The 25,190-nt window shown below is 42.7% G+C and overlaps 1 long non-coding RNA gene across 1 annotated transcript in view; it reads right to left on the bottom strand.

Moving 5' to 3' along the window:
- The window catches only part of LOC142056588 (uncharacterized), a 61,066-nt gene extending 44,407 nt beyond the window's left edge, over positions 1-16,659 (bottom strand). Inside the window, exons 1-2 of the long non-coding RNA XR_012660386.1 lie at positions 14,391-16,659; positions 4,649-4,813 (exon numbers count right to left, since the gene is read on the bottom strand). This is a non-coding gene — a long non-coding RNA (uncharacterized LOC142056588). The remainder of the gene's footprint in view (positions 1-4,648; positions 4,814-14,390) is intronic.
- Between the last annotated feature and the right edge of the window lie 8,531 nt (positions 16,660-25,190).

Raw genomic sequence — 25,190 nt, 5'->3', positions numbered from 1 at the left:
CCCATTACTCCCAATGAGAGAGGGCTTTGTCGGCAAAAGGAATGGAAAGTGATCACTTATTTTGCTAATCATAATTCCAATTATGCAAACAGGATCCCCCATTGTTTCTCTTACACCTCTTTTCATGGTAGTAGCTGTGAATTTTCATATAGCCTTTGCGTAAGCTGTGCTGGCTGGCTAAATTCTTTGCTTATATATACTATCTAGAGCTGTTGATACCTGGGCTTTCCCAGCTCAGCCAAGAGGGAAATCTAGCGTGCTCAGTCTCAGCTAAGGAGCAACCTGTTTCTCTAACACTCAAATGAAGCCAAGTTGGTTAATTTTTACATCAGGAAATCCTTAAAAAATATGCCTGTAGTAATTCCAAGGAGTTTTCTTGGTTGTTAAATTGAACTATGCCATGACAAATTGGCACTTTTAAACAAAATGCAGCCTCATAATTCTTGCATTTCTGTAGATAAATGTCAAAAGAGAACAATGTGGCGAAATTCCAGGTAGCTTTCTGGAAAGGAGAAAGGTTAATTAATCCTCAGTGTAGTTTCAATCTTCAAAAAATAAAAATGTTTAAAGAGCTCCACGATTTAAGTTTCAGCAGAGGCTGCTATAAGTACAGCAAGGCTACAATGTTCTTCATCAGTGTCTGGCACTCCCCAGAGATTTTTCTGTATAAATCCCAAAATTTAGGATTTGAATTTTATTCACATTATGGGCCTCAGGCTGACCGGCTGAGCCAACCTCACTGGGATGTTGGGGCATCCTTATAGCTTCAGCGCCCCATCTCTCCCCTCTTTCCCACCTCTCCAAGGTCTGATCTCTTTCCTTTTCCCTTCAGGATCACTGCTGTCAGTCCCATGCCAGAGACAGGCCATGACCCCCAACCTGGCATTTCTTCCCATTGCAGACCCAAGGGTACGCTCCATGGTAGGAATTCGCCTGTTAAACATTGTGCCCAAAGAGATCTGTGACATAAAAAAGCCTTACTCACTCTTCTGCCATCGTTTCCATTCTAGGCACTGTATTTTCCCAAGAGTCTGACTTGTTCATTTATAGAAAAAAAAAAACAAAGCATTTTGCTCCTTATAATTGGATAACCATTTAGTGAGAGAGCATCATTTTAAGGACACCCCCATATTGATAGTGCCGATCCTACATCAATCAGAGGAACTTTTTCCCTTCATTTTGGTGGGAATCAAATCAGACCCCAAACCACTTGAAAGATGAACACAGGCAAGCCTGTATTTACTGCTGGCTGTTCAGAAGTGTGGCATATGAAAAATCAGACCTGCAGCTCCAGTACCGGGAAGCTCAACACTGAGTACGTGATTCAATGGCTTGTGCAGTGAGCGTGACAAGCACAACGACTTACAGAACAAGGCGGCACACCCAGTATCAATGTTTAAAGAGTTGAAACCTGATCTGATACCTTTGCAGAAGGACAGAGAGGTAAAGGACTATTAATATGTATTAGAAAATGGATATAAATTCAAGTTGTGAAACACTCCTTATGGAATAAAACTGTGAGATAGGTCATGGCCAAAACTATAGATCTCAGTTTCCTATTTCTCTGGTATGGCAAATTAGAACCTTGGATACAACTGCACCTAAATCCCAGATTAGGACTTTGGACCTGGATCTAATCTTTCCATCTTTGTAGGTTTTCAAAACAATGTTCAGATTTGATTTAACATAAACTCAGACCCAGACACAAAATCTCAATTCAGTCTCACCTCCACTGAAAATGAGTTACCCAATATATGCCGTTCAAATCCAAATTTGTCCAAATTCCCGGGAAGCTCAACCTCAGATAAGCTGATTCTGAAGTTCTACAATGACGTTCAGATTGAGTTGCCTGAAAAGTCTGGAGAGATTAGGATACCTAGAGTAAGAGGAAAACACAAGGATGGAAATCAGAAGCAAAACAGTGAAAGGACCAGCTGACTGCAGAGAGAGGAAAGAAATACCGAGAAAAGGGAAAGAAGGAGACACCATTGCACAGCTCTATTTTCATTTCTATCAGGTAGGATATAAAAAGCCAGTTCTGGTGTGAAAGCCATGGAGCGGAGATATGTCAGCATGCAATGTGTCTATTCCAATAAATCTTGCTTTTCAGGTAGATTGGCTGGAATGGGAACACTCCCATCCTAACCAGCGATTCAGCTCTGGGACTGGAACTGACTTGCAATTCTCTTGGAAGCAATGGCACCTGACTGCTTCCACCTGTGAGCAGGTATCTAGTATTTTAGATAACCGACAGACACACTGACATGACAATGTAGACATGACATGAGTCTGGGTAACAGGCCCAAGCAGAAGTAACTTAAATCAGTACCAGTGACATCTCTTCAGCTGTTAAAGACCCTCATATCAAAACCAAACTCTTAGTTTAAATGTGGCACTTTTAAACCGAAATACTAAAATTGTTATTCCAGCCCTGAGAAGGTCATTTCCATAAATGTGGAATATTACCATTTCAGCTTTGCTATTCTTGATAAAGAAGGAAACCACACGTCCTTGCTTGCTCTGCAGTACAGCAAGACAGAAGGAAAACCAAGTGGCAATGCCAAGTGATCACTTGCTGTGCAAGCACAGCCTAAGATGAATGTAAAAGCTGGCAAGGAATAAACCTGAAACAACACTGTTTCATTCTTAGTGAGACCAAAGGTATAAACCTCCTCACAGACGGTGTCTCCTTGATCAGCAAGATCCACATGGGCTGTTGACTCAACAGAAACTACTCTGTGTACTGCTCTCTGTCACCTCTCGTGTACTTACCATTGAACGTAACTTCCCCAGGTGCCGCACAGAACCATAAAGGTCACTATTCAAACAAGGGAGGTGCATTCAAAGACACATGCACAAAGCACCTTGCTATTGCCTTTACAAAGGCAGTGACATTGCAGAAATTCTGCAAAATTAATGTGCCCAACCCAACGTGATTTTGTATTTTTGTCCTTTTCTATTATCCACATCTTTATTTACCTACTTATCACATGCATATGTGAAAACTGCACGTACAGCCACAGGTGCAATTGTTGCTGTACTGTTTTGTGCATAGATCTGCGCAAAGCTTCGACGCACATGGGCCAAGGACAGATTCCAGAGACCCAGGCAGAGTGCTGATGGTTGTGTTGCAGAAACATTCAGGGGTAAAATCAGGGCCATGTGAGGAAAAGGGGACCAGACTATGTGCCAGAGATGCCTGATACGGTAAAGAGGCTGGAAATTGCAGGCTGGATCTAAAATTCAGCTAAGACTTGCATGGGGCTGCAGTGAAAAGAAAACTGGACTGAACGAGGTCTCTCACAAAACAGAGAGGAAATCCTAGCAGTGTTGAAAAACCTTATGAAAAGGAGGAGAAAGCAGGAGTAGCAGCTACAGATGCAATTGAGATCCAAGGTGGAGATTTTTTTTAAGGTGGGAGAGACAAAAGCTTGCTTGTATTATGGAGCAAAAAAATGGCTGAGCAAAAAGAAATGAAAGCAGAAAGCAGAGGAGAGTAGGGATGGGAGGGTTCAGCCAGAGATCAGCCTCCAGCAGGGGTATATTCCCTGCCTCTCACCCCACACACTCCTGTTACCAGCCATAGGGTGCCTGTAGCTTGTACCGCATGACCATATTCCCTTGACAGCAGCTTGACTGCTGCCATTCTGGGATGTGCCTTTAGGACCTTTTGGCCAGCCAGATCTACCTACATGACATTGCTGCAGTAGGCCAAGAAGCTACAATGACAAGCCTGAGCTGGGCTCTTGCATCTGTGAATATGGACACAGACAGACTCTGGGCATGAGAGCAGGCCCAGACCTGTGCTCAAAATACACAACAATTTTTGAAGCATTTTTTCCTAAAATTGATGGCATAGCCCAGGAAATGAAAGCTGGTCTCCAGGGTATTATGCTGGCACCTACAACACATTTTTTCTTCCATGCCCTTGACATGGCGATTTGTGGATCTATGCATGACTGCTCACATAGCAAAACACATGGCAACTTAACATTACCCACATAGCAAATGTTGGGAAGTATCTTCTGAGTTAAAACATTAACCGAACTCTTTGACAGGCCTGGAAGAAGCTAACTTAAATTGAAGCTTTCTTTTTTTTGTTTTTCTTTTCGTGAGATATTCAGCACTTGGCTCAGACCCAACATGATGCTAAATGTACTCGGTACAAGAGTTTGAGGATATTGAGCATCCCGGAGGACTGGGGACACAAGTCCAAGGAGACACTTTCCTTAGGAAATAGTTTCAGGTTACCTTTAAAATTACAGGGAAAATGGCAACAATAAAACAGGTAATAAATTACTATCACAAACAGAGCCCCATACCTCCTTGTAAGCAAACATCTGAACGAGACCAAACTACCAGCAGTGCAATAAAACACAAAGGGTGTGGAGTTTGTATAACATGAAGACAATTTCTGCTTCATGAATCTACTTATAGAAAGAGGAATTAATTTCTGGGAAGTAAGCAAGTTTGTTTAAATAGAAAATAAACTTCAAAGAAAATCATAAAAAGGGGAGGGTAAATGCAGAGATGACTTTGTTTTCAACTCTGTATAATTGCTCAATAAAAATGTCTGCTATTCAAATTTCATTTTTTGGTTTAAACATTATAGTTTCTTTTGCTACTCTTGGCAAAACGCCGTCCTTACCCTGGAGGCACTTCTGTTGTTACTCTTTTCCTTAGGCTCTGACCTTGAGGCTCCACTGGGACACCAGAATTCATCCCCACAGATTAGCTTCCAGGATCTGGAGTTGCTTATAGCTTATCGGAGGGTGTGGAATGATGTTTTTCAGATACAGACACCAATGCTTTCCTGCAAAAACAGTACAGGTTAGCTTAAAGTTGGAGAAGCCGGATATGTCACTATTGCAGAAAAAAAATAAAATCACATTCTTCATTATTTCTTTTCAAACTACAGTGTAAATTTCAACTATAAGGAACCTACTCTGATTTTTAACTTAAAACTGCACACTTTTAGAACAGCCGGGGTTAGCTGGCAAGTCAGCCCCTACTTTTCGCTGCCTCTGATCCCAATTCCTCTTTTAAAAGACTCTCTGTGATCCTCTTCAGCATGGCATATCAGACATTCACCAACCAAAGACGAGACTCAAAGGTGAAAGTTGCAGTTGCTGTTTACTCACATGCTGTCTTTGAGAAGGAGAAGGTGAGATTTTCTAGGAGATATGCTTTCGCAATACATACTCATAAGTCCTTCTTTTTTAAACTGAGAGGATTCCAATTTTTATCAAATGATGTAGCCATATTTTACCCACAATTTCCTTATTCTCCTGCTAACTGAACCAGCTGACATTTATGGCTTTAACTGTTAGCATGCCATATGTGACATGGGCATATGTCACATATCTGTGAATCTTAATTCACATATGCACTCTGTACACAGCGGCAAGGATTGCCAGAAGAAAAAGCAATTTTAACAGTTAAATTTCCTATGGCTTTTAGTGGACTTAGCTTCCTTTGGGGACCCACCTCCTTTCCCTGCCTCTGAAAATCCAAACTAATACTAATATTTAACAGTTTTTATAGCAACCCTTATGCCAGGCTTTTAATGTTCTTTAAACAGATTAATGAATCAAACCTCCTAATACCCATGAGACATAAGTGGTTATCTGCATGCAACAGATCCCAAAGACCCCCAAGAAGATAAAAATAAACCCCAAAGCCCACTGGAGCCAGGGAAAAGACATGGCTGACACTAGGGACATCAGGATCATGGCTTCAGCCAGCTGCTGCGCTGAGAACTGGGAAAAACAGAAAGTTGCCTATTTACCCACAGGCCTGTCCTTCCCTTGTGAACATCAAACTCACTTGGAGCATGAAATGTTTCTGGAGACTGTGGCATTGTTCTAGTCTGGTTAATATTTTGTTTTATAAAGCTTTTTATTATGTTTTTCAAACAGTGTTAGCACCAAAATGACCTGCCACCTTTTATTTTTGAAAGAATATGACGGGTCAGATTCCTAGGAAGAGCTGTTAAAGCCAGAGGGCATGTAGTAGCCAAAGATCCTCTACACTTACAAGCAAGTACTTCTATAAAACATCGCTTCAAGCAGAGAAAATGTGGCAGATAAGGCACTGCTGGATGACAGTTACATTTTCCTCAAAGTAGGAAAAACAATGTCATAGTTCCCAAAGGCCACATCTCTAGGCTTGAAACAGAGCAAAAAGAAAAGAAAGAAAAAAAAAGTAAGCACTGTTTTCCATCTCTCAGGAACTGCCAGTAATGAAAAGACAATGGATAAGCCTTTCTTGCACTGTATACAATATTTTTGCATCTTCATGAATGCTATAGATACCAAGTACACATGCACACAAATACACAGAGATGTCAAGAAAAAGAATGCCATTAATGCAGCTACAGAGTTGAGAAATCTAGCATTTCAAATGCAGAAAAACGCAGTCTTAAAACAAAATGATGTCCCTGAACTTTACCCTCCTGTATTTATTCTAAGATACGGGATTTGTTATAGAAATGAACAGGAGAAATATTGGTGATTCCAACAGCACAAACAACATAAACCCACATTTTGTACAACTCAGCATAATATCCTCTACCAAAAGCAATATTTGGCCCTTTCAGATCTATAGGTTGGAGAACTTCATCTCAGCCAGTTTTCTGCAACATTGTCATACTTGAATTGCAAAGGTCTATTAATTAAGCTAACTTTGGTTAAACTGCCCAATTGCTGAGCTATCCTTGAACAAAAAATGTGTGGTTTTACTTGGGGGAAAGTTATTTAATGCATTTGGAATGAAAATGCAGTAAATGCATTCTCCTTGCTGCAATAAGACAAACCATGAAATCCAGTTAAATTCGATAAAATTGTGCAAAGTTGGGATGAGTCAGAAATCTAAACTAAAGATCCCCCTTTAGTACTCAATATTATTACTAGTATCTTTTTTACCCACCCAAATGATAATGCTCTCATAAATTAGGAAACATATACTCTGAGTACATCCAATTTTCTCTTCATGTGAAATAAAAATAATAATGAATTAATAAAATCTCTGCATTGATATCAGACGCTGACATTTCATGAAATGCTTTACAAATTCGCCATTGAACAAAGTGCTACTTAAGTGCTACTTAGGTTAAAATGAAATTAAATGTAATATTAATTCCTGCATCGAAGGATTAGAAACAAGAATTTCTGCAGTGTGGTGGAGGTAATTAACTGGAAACACAGAAGACACAACTGAGGATACCAGGATCACTGAATGCCCATTAGACCCAAATGTAATTATGGATTAAGTATGTGGTCCTGGGATATTTCAGACAAAATGTTTCCATTAGAAATGGAATAATATTCACGGCAGTGTGCAAAGCACTGCTGCACCTTCATCTGAAATATTTTATATACAGTTCTAATCACCCTTTGTTCAGGAGGGATGAATTCAGGATGCAAAGGCAGTGCAGATGACTGGCATGAGCCAAAGAACAGATAGGCCACCATACATAAGAATACAATAGCCTCGTTTATTTAACCTAGTGAAATGAGGGTCAGCTAGGGATACAGCATAAACACCAGAAAGCTGAAGTAACTTTTTCAGCTAGTGAATAATGCTGACACTTGATGGAAATTGTAATTAATACATTTACAACATAATTTAGATTTTTAACCAACAAAGAGATAGGGTTCTGAAACAGAGACTATGAAAAGTGGAAACAGAAACCTAACTAGTTTTACAGAGAAACTCAGTTAACTTGTGAAAGGGATTGTATGACACAACTGTCTGCAACAGGAAAGACACAGACTTGATGATCCAAAAGGTCCTTTTAAATTGTATCATCCTACCTGATAGGTATTAATCCTGTAAGGATGGTATACGCCACAGATTTTCTGGGGTTCAGCCACTTCCAGCAGACCAGGCTTCACCAATATTTCAAGGATTGCAACAGATGACAGGAGCTACCATCTCAACATCACTTTTTAATTAAAATCTAGAGCTCTCAGGCAATGCCTACTCAAGTTTACTTTTTTTCCTGAAAACACTCTGGGTTGCTATAGCTACAGATGCACAGGCAGTGGTAGTCACTGCTGCAAGCACCTTCAAGTTCATCGGCTATCCAAGCCCGTGCTGCACGGGGTCTTGCTGTCATCCCTGCGCAGGCTCCTCTGCCGAGTGCTGCCCAGTGACACATCCCCACAGCAAATTGCCACGCATTGAGCACAAGCGCTCAGAGAGCTGGAAACCCTGCACAAAACATGCAGTAAACCCAGAGGACTGTGTGAGGGGCTAGCAGAGTTCAAGCAGACAGGATTTAGAAATTTTGGCTCTCAGCAAGAGGACAGTTTGTTACATGAGCTATGGATCCTGGAGTGTTCAAAGCCCAGCTCTTTGACTTCAGTCTGTTTTCAACAAAGACCATCTTTTCAGATGGATGGGGTGGTCCTACCCCATCTGCAACCTGGTGACCGCACGTGATGTGGAAAACTGCAGCTATTGCATACTGAAAAGAAGGCTTGCCTGCCATTCTTCCTGCAATCTCATTAAGCCATGTTTTGCTTCGCTTACACCAACACTGCCAAAGAGATCAGCGGGCGAAGGAGACTGTATTGGTAATGGGGCTGGCATTTTGCCCCCTGCAGTTGAGATCACTTCTGAGCACTGACTCTCTACTGGTCCACTCAGATGGATGGCCTAAAACTCTCTCCCTCTTGTTCAGCTTCCCAATGATGTAGTGTGCTCATAATCAGGCTATTGCACTGGCCTTGCTCCACAGCAATGATAATATCTATAATTACTATTTTTCTTGCCTTGTATCTTCTCTTTCCTAGCCAGCCATCTGGCTGTTGAAATACTCCATGAGCCTGTGTCCCTGTTCCATTCCTAAAGCTCCAAGCAGTCCTGTAGCCCATTCATCTTAGCTCATGGCAACAACTCCACTTCACTAGAAGATTTTACCTAAATTGCTTCTAATTTGGGTTACAATCTTTCTTTTCCAGGTGTTCCCTTGTGAAATACTCATCACTCTCGTTCATGCAGATCTTTTCATTTCAGAGATCAGAGGTGTGAAGTGCAAACTCTGTCTTCTTTGCACAGTGTATAAAAAGCCCTAAATGTAGCGTCCAGGATGGGGGGTTCATTTCACTTCACCGTAGCCATCTAAAAGTCATCATCCCCCAACCATCTAAATTCTCTCCACAACAACTGGAAAGGGGAAATTTCTTTTGGAAGGAAAACTTCTCCCATGCTGACATGTAGGGAGGTCTCACCCTCTGGAGAAGTCTCTCTCCACCAAATGCAGAACATGTCTAGGACACCTAATATTCAGAAAAATAAAGGTAGATGAGACTGATGATCGATGTTGTATGTCTTGACAGTATTTTGTAAACAGAAACTAATTATTTCTGGCTCTTAAAAGCTAAGTAAAGCTTTCTAGCCCATTTCGGAGAAGGTAAATAGAAGCACATAGAGAATATATGACCTCTCAAAAGACAGGCTGGCAATCCCTGTCAAAATCACAGGAAGAACACAGGAGATCCTCAATCACAGTCCTGTGCTAAGACCATTAAACTATCCCTCTTTCAACAAATGTCATTCTACTTGTTGCCAGCAGACATCTCAATAGCAGTTTTACACGGGTTATTAATTGCTTGTAGTGCCTTGCCTTTGAATAGCAATAAAAAGTGGTCACACACAAAGGATTCTCTGGAACTGTGTGGCCAGTTCATGTCCCCTAACCCCTTTGAGCTGGCTTGAAGAAAGGAGCCAAGAGTGGCATCCAGAGCCTTTCCAAGTTATCCGTCACTGCTCTGGATTCAGTAAAATTCCAGTGGGGAGACAGGTGTACCAGAAAGGGCTTTTTTTTTTTCCCCAGTAAAGAAGGGATATGAGCAAAAGCAATCTTTCCTCTGGTCATAACTGTGGAAGCCTTGTCAGCTCCAAACATATTTTCTAGTGTAAAGCAGATCTCCAGCCTTCACAGGTACTATATCATCTCCCATCCGTAAAAGTCAGGCCAATGAATCTTCAAGTTCATATATTATCCAAGCCACTATAAACACATATCTGAGTGCATATCTGTATTTATGCATGCATATTTGGGGGTACCCAGGAGTGTTTGCATGCACACGCACACAATTTTATAATTTTTAGGAACTAATTCCAGATATTTAAATATTTCGTCTTATTAATAAGGTATACAGCTCATTAGAAATCTGTATACACCTGTAGAGGAACCCTAGAGGGATTTTTTTCACTCTACCAAGCTGGATCCAGCCTTCAGAGCACTGAGGAGACCCACAAGACCCGGAAGGGAGAGGTATGACTATAAAACCAGTACAAATAATTAGTGGTGTGTCTCTAGTCCACGGAGCTGCTAACTCCCTGTGGAGTGCTGGGGACGGCATGCTGTGGAGCAGCTCAGCTGTGTCATACAAGAGCCTGCATGGAAGTCCTGAATTCTTACTGCCAGTTTGTCAGAAACAGTTGTAAGACAAAGAGAAGGATTTGCTCTTTTTTAAAGAGTTCAGTAACTGAGAGCAGAAAATAGCGGGTTTGTTTGTGGTAAAGGCAGCAGTATATCCTGCTCTCACTTCACTACTGTGCAGAAAGAGAACATGTAAGAATGTAAAGCAATGGCATTTTAATTTCAGGTTGTAAACGCTACACCCTGCTCTTCATGCCCCATGCTTCATGCAGAGGAAAAGCTGCAGCACGCCTGAAAGGAGCTCTTTTCAATGAGCAGAAACAAAACTGAGGAAACTGGAAATCTACATTATTTACTGCATCTAAACCTCTTTCTTATGGTAAGCAACAGCCCTGGCCAGCAAGCCACAAACCAAAAAACACCTTAGTGGTCCAGGAAGTTCAGAGATCTTTGAGTTAAATATTGAGCAATGCAGGTGCAGGCTGCAGATGGGAGGTTTGGGTGTGAAAGCATGCCAAGTACATAACAAAACTCGATTGAAGGAAGCCAATTTTAAGATCTCAGTCTGAATTCATTGCACATAGATGGCAGGAATTCCACAGATACCCTGTCTGAGAAACAAGAGTTTTCAAGGTTCCTTAGTGTGCAAATCACTGGCATAAAAAGGGACCTGCTTTGCTTTGCATTCTCCCAAGTACAGTTATCACTAGGCACACCCAAGTATATCTTCTGTGTAATACGTGGGGGCAAATAACTTCTTGGTGCAACTCATCTGAAGTCAGCAGGGAATTCAGTCTGTATTCACTGATTTTTTTTTTTCCAAGATTTGTGTCTAATTATTTGAGAATTAAGAACTGAAGATTTTGCTGAAAGAAAGGGGGCAGACCATTCATATTTGAATTATTTCCACCTTACTTCTTCCACTCATCTTTTGTGCACTTTGTGTTCCCCTATCCACTGGCATATGCGAACCATTTATAAGATTGAAAGAAATCCCATTTTGGTGTGTTCTTCTTATCTATCTATACAGAAACAGGAGCTCTAGTCTGCAAAATTGACAGAAGTTCAAGCAATAAAAGAAATTATAAAGAAAAAAAAAAAAACAACAAAGAAATGTTGAGGTGGAGGGTATTTGGAAAGAAATCAGGTTAGCCTGAAAAGTCTGGGTGCTGATGGGCAGGCAGACCTTACCATGCTTTCAAACCTTGAATTCTCCCCATTTCTGCAAAACGGCCCAATTAACTGTCCACCATTTGGAAGGAAGATGTCACAAATACAAAGCCAATGTGGCACCTTCTTAAAGCAAACAATCCTTGCTTGGCTACACAGCAATGTTCAAGCAGTGCCTACCACAAGTCTTAAAACCGTGGCAACAACCCAGGAGAAATCCACCTTGTATAACACACAATACTGAAGGCTCAATAGCCTTTTGGTGAACCTACTCGCTTAGGAGTTTCCTTGAATGGGATCTTTAAAGAAATAAAGAAAATCTGGACATTTTCTTCTTCATTAGGCTCCCAACTGCATGATGTATCCCTATTTAACATGAATTTTAAAGTGAGAAATCTACAACACCATCTTGCCTTACTAATGCCTGGCTACAAGGCTACATAATAAAGACTTGTTTTGGTTCCTTAAGGTGTTTTCTCTTAGCTTCATTGAGACATTTACTAATGTAAAAAAGAAGCAAATATCTGTTTCTTACCCCATCGTGCTATTTCATCCATAAACTGTAAGTGGTAATAACATAGGTGACTCTGTTGCATGTAAAGCTTAGTGAAGGGGCTCTATTCTACAGCCCTACCAAAGTAGCCCCTTCAATTTCCTTGGGACTACTGACATGAATACTGGCATTTTGGATCTGGAGCCTTGTCCAGACAATGCTTCTAATATATATAGTCCTATGCATATGCTAACTACTCTGTTACTGTTGACACATACTTAAAAGGTAAGATCTTACAATTTATTTTTCATGTCTTACATTTCTTTGCTTAGGTTCCAATTCCACCTAACCTTTACAGCAAGCATTTTAAATTTACACGTTCTAAGTTATCATACCAGAAGTATTTGCCATATATTAGGTTAGGGACATACATAAGTCTTTGCAGAATCCAGGATACTTATTAATTCACAAAAACTGAAATCCTCCCTTCTTGAGTATGCCTTTAAAATTACCCCTAAACATTTACTCCAACTTAAGGATGTAAATGGGATTTATGCGGGAAGTGGGCCATTGCTGGCTGTTTACACATGGGTGAATTTTGTCCAGTGGGTGTGTATGTTAATTTTCCACTCTAGAATTTCTGATCCTCCCAATTCTTCATTACTACCTGCCAAAAACAGTGTTCTTAGTTTTAGTTTTTTGTACACTTGAAGTCAGATTTATAACTTTTGTGGTCAAAATATTCCACGTTTGATCCTTTTTACCTTTTATTCTCTTCCCCAGCCATGATCGTAACCGCTTAAAAAAGTTTAAATGGATCAGTGACCCTTTTATTAATTACTTTTGTAACTAAAAGCTAGCTTGTTAACAGAGTAAGTCTTGATTTCTGGAGTACTGTGGAAAAAGCATGTCACTGAGGACATCTCTAAGTTGATGGTGCCTGTATAAGAAGCTCTAACTTTCTCAAATGTTTATTTCTGAGAACTTCCAACCCCAAAGGACTGATGTTTATCTTCACAACAATTTTCTTTGGGAAGATTTGAGAGTTTAAAGACTTCTGATATAGTGGCAAATTTTGCAGGAAGTACACAACCCTTTTTGAGAAAAACATTCATTTGCATTTTTAATTCTATAATTATTTTCCCCAAAGCAATAAAATTCAACTGCTTTTGAATAAGAATATTATTTTACCTATCATAATTTTTAAAATAATATCTCCTCAAAGCTTCACCCTTAAGTTTAAGCAGCTCTTCTGTTTTCATTTTACATCTTAAATAACAAACACATTTTATTAGCATCTCTGAAACCCAGTAAGTAAAAAATCTGATTTGAGACTTCTGTATTCTAAATTTATACTTCTTCCCTGCCATAAGCACACTCCAAAAAGAGATGTAATTTTGCACCAGACCTTAATCCTACAATTATATCACATTTGCTTTTCTAAAGTCAAGCATTCAAACATGGTAGAATAAAGAAAAAAACCACCTGTAAATTGCATTAGAAGCAAAAGCCATTAGAGTTATCCAAGAAAAATATGTATATTCTGTAAACTACTGGAAGCTCCACAAGCCCCAAATTCTACATTTCCAACTACTCCTGGAATATGCAGCTGACCACTAGCAGTTTGTCCAGGCCTTTTATTAGAAGTATGTGCAATGTATTGTCCTTTCCTGATGCTCTCTGCAAAGGCTTCTTAAAGAGGAGAGATATCAACAGGCACAATGGGAACAGATCAAAGGAAGATTTTGGATATTGTATGCCCCACAGAGATGACAGGGCAAATAGGATGCCTGCAGAAATAAATACAGCACACATGCCCCTCAAAAGTATATGCACTGAGTAAGCACGAGGAAATGTGAATGGACACCTTTTTGTTCTCAAGAATGAATACTGAGCATTTATAAGTACTTTAAATCAAGCTTCAGAATTGCTGCAGCAGATCTTTATGATGGTATTCCTAAATAACTGTTCACCAAAGGTGGAATTTCTCCACTGACATGAACCTGCTTTGTCCATGTCTCACCAAAAAGTTTTGCAGAGGGAGTTCTTTTAAGAGGTGATCACCACAGGAGTAGCTTTGCCGTTCATAAGGGATCCAAAGGAGCCTGAAGAGAGCATGCCTTCTGTGTAGAGGAGAGTAAACTTAACAGAAAAGCCATCTTCATGTTCTCCCAATCCCGGTCTTCTCAGTCCTATGTAATCCAGACATCTCAGGCACACTCTTCAGCTGGCATGTAAGCTGCAGTGCTCCCAGCACCAACACACTTCAAAATGCAGCTGTTATCGACATCCCCATGGCTCTTCCCACTCCCATCCCTAGTAAAACCCTCTTACCAAGTTTCTGAAAGCATCTGTGGAAAGCAGCCATGCAGCTGTCCTCCCCCGTTCCCATTCCAGGTCAGTTGTCTCCTCTCTGAAGACCTTTTCCTCTCTTCCGTCTCTCTTGCATACTGTGAAAGGAGACAACAGGGATAAGGATCTCATCTATAGCTTATATAGATCCAGCAACCCACGTTTTGCTGCCCAGGAGAGGTAAGATCTCATTTTTGGATAGTTTTCAGTAACTTTTTCCTGTTTTGGGAACTGTTTTATTTCTGTTTAAATGTTACTATAGATACTGGGAATACAGCCTTGTAAAGTTACATAACCAGCCTCTGCAGAGGCAAGGGCAAGGCCGTCAGGAGGGACACATCCTCCTGTGCAAACCCTATGCAGAGGAGAGAGTTCAGTGCGAGAGCTCTGGGAGGGAAAGGTACACCTCACACCTCTCTCCAAGTCTGGGAGGCTGCATGCCTGCCCTCAGACCCATCAGGGACTGAACGCAGCTGAAGCATCTGGGAATGATTGGGTGAAACTAGTCATAGGACAGTCATTAAAAATATTGAAAGGGTAACAGCAGATTTTCTTCAGACATCGAGAGACGGCAACACATGCAAGCAGACATTCCACAGCTTGGAAACAGGAATGAAGGTATGTTACATTTGACTGGACTATTCAGGACAGGGATGTGCACAGAAATGAACCCACCTTGGAAGAAGCTAACTCCAGGCCCAGAGTGCCGGTGTGGCCATGCACCCCAGCTAACTAGCCCAAAAAGCAGAGCTAGTCAGTTGTCGTGTCAGCGCTGTCTCCGTGCTCAAGGCCTGCAGTGGTGGCTGGCTAAGCACAGTTCAAAAGTCATCAGCTTGCTCAGAGCAAACTCTGAGCAAAGTTACCTAACCATGGTGGTATGCTCATGGCCTCAGGCATTTTTCTATTACTCATGCATATTTCTTTATCATATGGTAGGGAAAAAGCTGTTTCTAAACCAACTTGTAAATGATTAAAGGCATTTGGCTTTTTCACCATCACGCTCATAATTTTGGCAATTACTTAGAAAAAGTCCACTACCCTCAAAACCTATCAATTCTCTATTGCTCCACCAAATACAGCTGAATTCCAAGTGGATACCTGCATGTAAGAAGGGGAAGGATGGTTCAGTGATTTCCCAATGTTCCCCAGTTTCCCAATGTTCTGAAGAAAGCCAGGTTCAACTCCTGACCCCTTGAAACATCAGTCTAAGTCCATATTTCCAAACTGAGATAGGCATTTGAACGTTTCACAGAACATCTACTATTCAGCCACTGTAATTTTCACCTTTCCCTGCTAATACTATCTCCATTTTCCACGAATGAAATGGTGATCATGCTTCCCTATTTCACAGAAGCACAGCAAAGGGAAATTCCTTTAGTGACTTAGTGACGCTTATCATCAAAGTTTGAAGAAAAAGACAGCTGAAATAGAGATTCCCTGCATCGCAGGCATATAAAACGCCCAACTGTTTTTTAAACTAGTGTCAGTTGTAATCTTGCCTTTCTTGACAACTACTACAAATGCTCCTCCTGCAACCAGTACAGATGATGCTGCTGCTTCTTCAGTAAAAAAAGGAGAGAGCTCAACAAGACAGAGCCATCAGGCACAGTCATTTAGGGCTAGAAGTGAATAAGAATTAACATCACACAGCAATATAGGTAGGCAGGTTTTGTGAACAGAAGCCCTGTTTCACCTTCCCTGTTTTTTTGCACACAGCTGCCACCCCAGTTTTATATCTCACAGCTCCTCAAATGCTCCTCAGTTATACTGATACCAGAGCTTTTAACTTGTGCAGCTTTTAATCAAACAAAGGCCATTTACATACTCTTCACTGACGCAAATATTCACAAGCTACGCGTGCAGTACTGTACCTGAAATAGTCTCTGACACCATTCTAAGGAAGTGTACAGTTAGTCCACTTAAGTTAGTAGAGTTTTCCCAAATCCTGTAAAACAGGGCAGACACAGATCCATTGCATTTGCACATTTAAAAGATAGGGTTTATATAAATATAAAGAGGGATATTAAATGATCCAGCACTGAGAAGGCAAGTAGATGGTCATGACTCCAGTGCTTGTAGTGCGTATATATATACACACACGGACATTTCAATTCTATTTCCTCCTTCAGTCATCAGCAACAAAAGTAAAAAAACCAACCAAACAAACAAAAAGCCCAGTTTGCCATAAGAAATGCCAACAGAGAACAATTTATAGGATTTACCGACTCCTCCACTTTTTGACAATCTGATACCTTCAAAAATATCTCAAGATGCACATCAAAAAGCTGAGGATTTAAAAAGGACCTGGTCATTTTTTAAAATATAATACTAACATGAAGCGTTGTAGAGTAAGGAACAGAAACAGTGAGGCTTCCCCTAAAGCTCAGACCGGAAAATGTTTTTCTGGTGCTAGTTTTATCTGATTCATGAAAAATTACGAAGGTGTTTGGCGAAACACACTGTACAAATGCTTTTCCTATTGTATTGAAAAAACTACGAGCACAACTGGAAAACTTGCACATATTGTGAAATAGTTTCTTGCTTTCACGTCATTTTAATGTCACTCAGTATTTCTTAATGAAATGCTGTACAATAAACTGAGCTGCAGGCAGGATACCTATATAGTACCTCACCATGTCTTTGGATGTTCTGAATGCTACATCCCCTCCTATCCCAGTACCTTTTCTTTTACCATCCCATAGACTTCGCTTGAATTCTAACCACTATCAGACTATTTCAAAGAAATTCAGGCCACTTTAACCAATCAGTTTTCGTGTCGTTCTTTCTCAAAAATGCCAGTGTGACCTTACCATTTGCTGAATCTGTAAATAAGTAATTATTTGGCTTACTTATTAAGGTAACACACCCTAGCTAGGATGAAAAACCAGACCTACAAGATAATCCTCATCTCAAGTTTCTGCTGGCTGTACTGTCTCAAAGCATTTGCCCATATTGTATTAGTGAAATTTCATCCATGCTTCATACTGTAGTTGGAAGCGTGAGGCACGGGTGGTCAAAGCAACAGTCATCCAATAGATGCTTTCTCTCATTAATTTATGAGCTTAGAATCTTGTTCTGCAGATAGATATATTTTCCTTACTACAGAAACTGTATTGCTAAGTATGTAACTAAAACTTTCTGTCAAATCACTTTTCATTAAAAAGGTGGATCAATAACCATATTACTAGGTATCTGTGTAGAAGGCAAAGAATTACTTTTCGTATTTCACACTATAGCTGATATCACCCAGAACATTAATCTTTTTGTTTATATATTGAAATTCTAAATAGCATCGCTTTACAAAAGCAATCTGGAAGTATCATGAAAACAGCAGTTACGGTTAAAAAATTAGACATGCTGATATAAGAAAAAAATATATTTCTGAAAGGATGTATTTTTTGCTTTTTTGCTTTTAGTACTTAGAATATGCAGTAAAGGAAAAATAACAAAAATTTATGGTATTGATGGTAAAAATAAAGAAGAGCACTTGTTCTCTGTTTTTAACCAACAGATAGCATTCCTGCTGGAGTATACAGTACTACATACAGGTATGGAAGATGGTAGCCACTGGCCATTCCTTTGCTTTGTTGTTAATGTCTGCATTATGGTAAATTCAACTTGCAATTTGTTTTCATTCAGGTTTTCTATTTAACAAGTACAGCATTTTACAGGTAGTGGCTGCCATACACAGCCTGATTTCAGAGCACATAATGATCCTTACCTTCCCCTAAAAGTGTTACTTAATGCAGAATCACAGAATCACACCATTGGCCAGGTTGGAAGGGACTTCAGGAGGTCATTTAGTCCAATCTCCTGTTCAGAGTAGGTTCAGCTCTGAATTCAGAACAGATTTATCTAGGCTTTATCCAGTCAGATCCCCAAAACCTTTTGAAAATGTTTAAGAGCCTCTCTGGGCAACTTGTTCCAAAACTTCATGGCAAAAAACATTTTTTTCTTGTTTTGGCTTGTCCTCCCCCCCACCCCCCCACCCCCTTCCCGTGTTGACCCCTGCCTCCCATTCTCACACTGTGCTCCTCAGCTTCAGCTTCAGCTTCTCAGTGACCTCCCTGTGGGTGCTGGGGGGGTGCTACTAGGACCCCTGGAGCCATTTCTTCTCCAGGCTGTCACAGCCTTTACTAAAATACTTTTTTTTATATAGCAATATTTTTATTATACTGATACAAATTTTTACTATACAGAAAATTAGCTAAATATGGCAGCTAGTCCAAACGGGTCAGATTCTGCAAAGTTTTTTCAAACAGCAAGGGAAGGAACTAATATCATACCAACTTCAGAATGTCTCTTCAGAGAAAGGAATTAAATTCTACGCTTTGTCTGATAAGTCATTTCAGGACCTCACAATTCAGTGAAGAAACGTGCTAACTTTCCCATAAGTATTTGATGACATTAGAGTAAAAAAGACAACATTCTTCAGTCCTACATTAACTTTCCAAATTCTGCTAGTATACATTTTTCATGCAATACCAGTTTTGCAAGGAAAAAAAGGAGCAAACAAAAAAGTTGTTTCCCAAAATTGCATGCTTTTGGAGGTTGTTATTGAATATTGAGCATTATGAGTCATTTGTGACTGTGGAAATTCCAGTAAGTCAATGGAGTTATGACAGACCTGAACTGGACTCTTTAATTTCTGACAGTACGTCCTAAATTACACAAGGAAACAAACCCCCCTAATGTGAAAGGAGGAAAAAAAATGCAAAAATGGGTGTTAGCCTTTTCCATATTTTTAAGACACCTCTCAATCACCCAAATTAGACCCAAAGTTATTCCTCCATTTTAGCAGGACACCTAAAAAACTCTGATATCTGGATATATGGGACTTCCAAAGGCCAATCTGTGTCCTATTCAAGTTCTATAAAGCTGAAGCCATATATAATAAAATATGACAAAATGGAGAAAGAAATGCTTTGATTAAACAAAAAAAATTTACCAGAATATCTTAAAATTTATCCACTTTCCCATCAGCCAAGCAAATAAATAATAACTGGAGGTATAGCAACCTTAGCTATAGGCTACTAGAGTTAGATAGCCTTAACTGTCTCCTGGAAGATCCAAGATCTATTTTTCTCCTAGGACGAATCTGGCTTTGCATCCATTGAGTTGCCTGACTGAGAGAAGTCAAGGTGACTTTTATATTATATGGACCCTCAATAGACATAAACAGATACATCTAAATTTCTTTTTGCACAGCAAAGTCAAATTTCATCTGCTAATGACTTGACTTTCTGTCTAACTGGCACATAACAAGATTTTCTGAGAGTAGTAAAGAGCAGAATTACTTCTCGGGACTTCCCATTCAAGACTTTTGGAGCGTATTTTGGAACACAGAGCAAATCATTATACAGTGAAAGTCAACAGATACATAGGCAGACTAGTTTACATTTTATATCCAGTGAACTGAGCTGAACAGAGTAACTCACTTCTTACCCACATGTTTCCCATTGCTTTCTGTTGGGAAGGAACAGTGGGCAAGAGACTAAAAGCAACAGAATTTTTATAACCAAATCACTGACTGCGTATATTTTTTGTATGAGCAAATCACATCATTGTTCTGTTTCCTGTTCTACACTCCGAGGAGAAATGCCAGCCCCATTACTGAGGAAAATGTCATTATATTAATAAAGCTCACGAACAGTGGTAAGAGACAGAGCATCTACACAGATGGCAAGGCTGCGTTCTCGGTTACATCACCATCCACACCTCCTCTTGAGTTCATGTCAGCACAAATTTGATGAGAATTTGGTCTCCAGACCCAACAATCTTTACACATACATATCTGCTATTACTTCGAAAATTGCTGCTATTCTTTCTGCTATGGAAACCTCAAGCATCCCTCAGCTACACCTTGGACATCAATACTTAATACAACAGCCTTTCTACAATTCAGATAATGAAATTCAAGCCAAGCAGCCTTCAGTAGCACTTACACCTGCAACAAAAACATGCTTGATCTCAAAAATACCAACATGTAACAAGAAATTCAACACACATACCCCCCAGTCCCCAAATGTTGTCTCTGTAATTTTGATTGCTACAGTGGACTTGAGGGCTGACCCTTGGAGGGCTGGTTTTTATTAAAAGCAGTCATGTGCAACTCAGTGGTTTTAACTAGAAAGAGCAGTCATCCATCCTTTCCTTGTGTGAGGCGGTGAACACAAAAGAGCCTTGTGTTGTGGTGTTTGAAATTTGTTTCTGCACAAAATGAGAATTCATTTCAGGGGTGAGGAACTACAGCAATTGTCTTGGTCCTCAGGCCATGGGAAGGGGCAGGCGGGGAGGTAGAACCTGGGCCAGCTCAGGCAGCAGGACTCGTCATCCAGCGTGCGGGCAGGAGGAGGGAGGGGTTTGGGCGTTTGCCTCTGCCCTAGGCTCCATGAGCCTCAACACCAGCTCTGCCCAAGCTCCTCGGGTGGTTTCCTTTTGCCCGCACCTGTGCGACAGAGCCAGGGAGCCTGGCTGTTCCCCGCTGCCTTGCCCTTCCTCTGAGCAAACAATAAGGTCTCAATTAGGCAAACACGTGGGTTGACTCATGGGTTGCTCACGTGCCCAAGTGGCTACAGAATGAGAGCCCACCATTTCAATATGGGAAGTTTCAGTGCAATAAAAGTGTATCTTATGTTGCACTGTGAGATTTTCAATACCTGCAAAAGCCTTTCCCAGGGACCAGAGAGTTGATGCTACCCACATGGCTCCCAGAACAGCATGGGAATCATCTGCCAAAAGACGGGGAGTCACAGAATTCACAGGAGAGTATGTCTATACCATAGTCACAACTGATGTGACAGCAATACAGTGTAAACATAGCCAGGCAAGCTCTAAATTAGCTAGCTTGGGCACCGGTAGTAGTCTAGTCATTGAGTTCAGGCCAGCCTAACCACTCAAGTATTTACCCAGCTTTTTGGGCATGTTTTCCAGCCAGCTCTGAGTTCCAGGCTGCCGCAGCTGGATTGCTACCACCTCCCCAGCTGACTAGTTTAAAACCAGCTCAGGTATGTCTGTGACTGCAGCATACAAATACCAAAACTTCTAAATCATTTAAACTCCTATTTAAACTCCCACTGTCTCAGCTTCCACATTTCTAAAAACTTGGAATTACAACACTGCCGAGATTGGGGTGCAATAAACAAATATAATTTTAAGGGTGAAATTTATGATTCTTCCAAGATGTGAAATGTGTTTAACAAAAGTAATGAATTTTGCTGGCTATGTGATGACCTCTCTTTCATTCATTCCAGAAGCAGTTCAGTGAGTACCAGATGTATGAGGTAACTATGTGACCTGAAACGCTGCAGAACATAGTAAGTTTATACACAGATACCCAAATACCTCAAACATGTTAAGGCCCTACCCTCTATCTGTGGCATAAATAGCACTCATTGACTATATAGTACCTTTTGTTACACAGAGCAACTTGGAAGAAACACTTCCTGGAAGCCAGCTTAACACCTGCATTGCTTGGGACCATCAAACCACTCCAACTTCACCCCATTACCTGAAGTTGAATTAAGGACTGAAAAAGCACACAAAATTATTAACTACTACTTTTATTTTTAACTGATTTTTGGGAAGCAAAATATGGCTTTTACCTTTAAAAGCCATAAATTTTTATACAATTTAAGTCACACTCATCAAAGTGGTAATTTAGCTGATGGTAGCAAGGGTTCGTTTCACCACGGCTGGACTTGGCCCATCTGAACATATTATACCTTTTCATTTAACATTTTAATACTGATTTGCTCATGACAAAGACCCACACGTTCCCCTCTACCCACTCTACATACCACCTAATGCTTGGGAGTATGGATCCTCAAGGCCCCGACATATGTCAAATGCTCCATCTCATGGCAAAAGCTCATGCCATGTGCAACAAACCAAAGGACACCCAAGCAATATTCTTTATTCTTTCCATACCAAGGACTTACATACCACTTATCTTCCTTCTGTTTTGAGAGAGAAGTCATTCAGCATGTCAACATTTGAAATGCTGTGGGAATGATGGGCAGAGCAGGGATGGAGGAGGTGTTGTGCTGGAAGATGTTAAGGGCTGCCATCAGCCAGTCCTTTGATCTAGAAACACTTCCAGACCTGGTTAAAACTGCTGGGTCTGCTAACCAGATGGTAAGGGCTCTCTGTGTTGCCAGCTTCTCCCTCACAGTTTTTCAATTCCCATTAAGATCAATGAGGTTGTGCTCCCAGCAGAATTTTAACATCCCTCCAAATTTTTGAATTGTTGAAGTATGAAGACTAAACACAGGGAGGCAATGAAATGCCGGCAGGTGTACAATCTTGCTTGGCATCACAAAAGCATCATTCACAATACTCCCTCTCTTCTCATTTGCCAATACAAATCCAAAGCATCTTCACAAGAAGACAGTAAAATTACACCAGATTAAAGCAGGCTCATCTGAGGCCAGAACTAGATAATAGGTAGCAGGAAAACCCAATGACTTTACCAGGAGCAGCACACTAGCTACTACTAAATATTTTGGCATTTCTCATGATTTGAAATCAAAACACCTCTGCCTGTGGCCTAAGGGTTCTAGTTAGCTGCGTAACCTCTGCTAGTTCTCAGAATAAAAGAATGCAAAATTGGGTCATAACTAGTTTATCTTGAGCATGTTCACGCAAGAAAACTACAGCAGCTCCTTTTCACAGCCCTAATGAAATGGTTTGTGTCCCCATATATGTTCTAGCACAGCAATTCTGTTTATTTTACAGGCTTATAATAAAAAAAAGACACTTTATTAGCTACATGATAGTATTTCAACAATACCTTGTTGTGACATGATACGGTGTAATTACTTAGCAGGAGATACTACAATTTATTGTTATTGAGTCATACCCTTCAGGGCTTCAGACTAGTGTCTTAGTTGCTTTTTAAAGCAATACAGACTAGCAGGCTAAGTCGAGGGATGCATTAAAACATCCTAGAAATAAAGACATATACCCAACGTGTGCCCACACACAGCAGCATGTTTGAAAACTCTTCCCTGATCCTTTCCCCTTCCCTCTCTGTTTTGGTGTTACAGATTATTGACTGGGTTAATAGTAATCAAAGAGAGCAGAAAATTCAACCCAGACATGTAAAAAACAGGTATGTTACCATTAGGGTCCTCTTCAGGCAGTTAAATACACGGTGTGATCCTGCGGGGCCGGAGACGCTTGCAACCTACCACTGCCTTTACCCACGAGACAGAGCAGGCAACCGGGGTCCCGCAGGGTGACCTCTCCACCCGCAAGAAGCGTTGCTGGCTTTTCATCCGGCCACGCAGTCCGCGCGGGAGGATGGGGCCTTGCGGAGCACAGCGTTTGCCCCTTCCTTGGCATCGTTTTTAAGTAACACGTATCAATCAGGAGAGGGCACGATTTTATATGGCACGCTATAACAACTGTAAGCACGATACAGTGAATCAGTGGCAGCGCCTGTCCCTAAGGACGGAGCTGAGAGAGCGGGCCAGGATCTATTTAACAACCCTTGCTCTGGGTGAAGTCCCTCCGTCTGTCCGTGTGCGTGGCGATACGCGGCTCCCCCTACACAGGCGGTAACGCGCCGTGCCCCCCCGCCGAAAGCTCCGACTCGAGCAGCAAACGCAGCCTTGGGGCAGAGCCAGCCTGCCCGCCGACGGGCCGCGGGGGGAGCCGCACGGCGCCGCGGGGCCGGGCCGGGCCGGGCCTGGCCTCCTCAGCCCAGCCGCCCCCGGGCAGGGAGGCAGCCGCCGCCCCCGCCCCGCTCCTGCCCCTCCAGCTGCCAGAAAAGCCCGGAGAGGGGGAGGACTGGGACGGACCGAGGGACACCCGCACACCTGCCCCGGGCCGGTGCCGGCGGCGGGGCTGGGCGGGCAGGGGTGGCGCGGGGGGGCGGCCAAGCCAAGCAGCGCTGCTCCCCGCCTGCCCCTCTCCGTCCGGCGCGGGGAGGCGGGAGCGCACCCGGGCACGGCGGGCTGATGGCAGCCGTGAAAGAACCACCCCGGCACGGGCCCCAGGCAGCCGACGGTCCCGGCGGCCGGGCCGGGCGAGCCGCCAAGCCGGGGCGGAGGCGGGCCGACACCCCTGCCCCACGCCCGCCGCGCTCCGGCCGCCGGGACGCGCCTCAGCAGCCCCCACCTTCTGCCCCCCCCCCCCCCCGCCCAGCCCCGCCCCGCCCCGCCACCTCCCCGGCGCGACGGGGCGCGGCGCGGGCAGCCCCGCGGCGGCAGGGGCGGGAGCACCACCGCCCGGCTCCACGCCGCCCCGCTCCCTTTCCCAGCCCCCGCCGGCGAAGCCAGCTCGGCGGCAGCGCCCCAGAGCGAGCACCTCCCTTCCTTCCCCCCCGGGCGCTGGGTGTTGCTGTTGTTTTGCCGCCGCAGGTCGGCCGGGGTGGGCAGGGAGGGAGGGGACGGGGTGCGCAGCGAGCCGGGTGCCAGGCGCACGCCTCTGCCCGACACACGGGCGGGGAGGAGGAGCCGGACGGGCAGGTTTGTCAGCGGGGCGGTGGCGGCCCCGCTCCTCTCCCTCCCCTCCCCTCCCCGGGCTGCTGGGGATAATTAGTGTCTGTGCGAGTCCGTCTGCCCCCGGGAGGCAGGGCGGGCGGCGCGGAGTCACTGCGTGCCCGGCTGTTTGTTGCGCGGTGACTCGCCCCGGCCCCTCGGCGGAGCCTCCACCCCGCGGGCGGGGAGCCGCCCGGCCCGCCCGGCCGCGCTCCCCGCCGTGACCCTCCCACCGCCACTCACCCCGCCGGCCCGGGGAGCCTGGCAGGGCGAGCGGCGCCGGCGTCATGTGACAGCG

Source organism: Phalacrocorax aristotelis, chromosome 4 (genome assembly GCF_949628215.1).
Source record: "Phalacrocorax aristotelis chromosome 4, bGulAri2.1, whole genome shotgun sequence".
NCBI lineage: Eukaryota > Metazoa > Chordata > Aves > Suliformes > Phalacrocoracidae > Phalacrocorax > Phalacrocorax aristotelis.
This window is presented reverse-complemented; position numbering and strand designations above follow the sequence as displayed.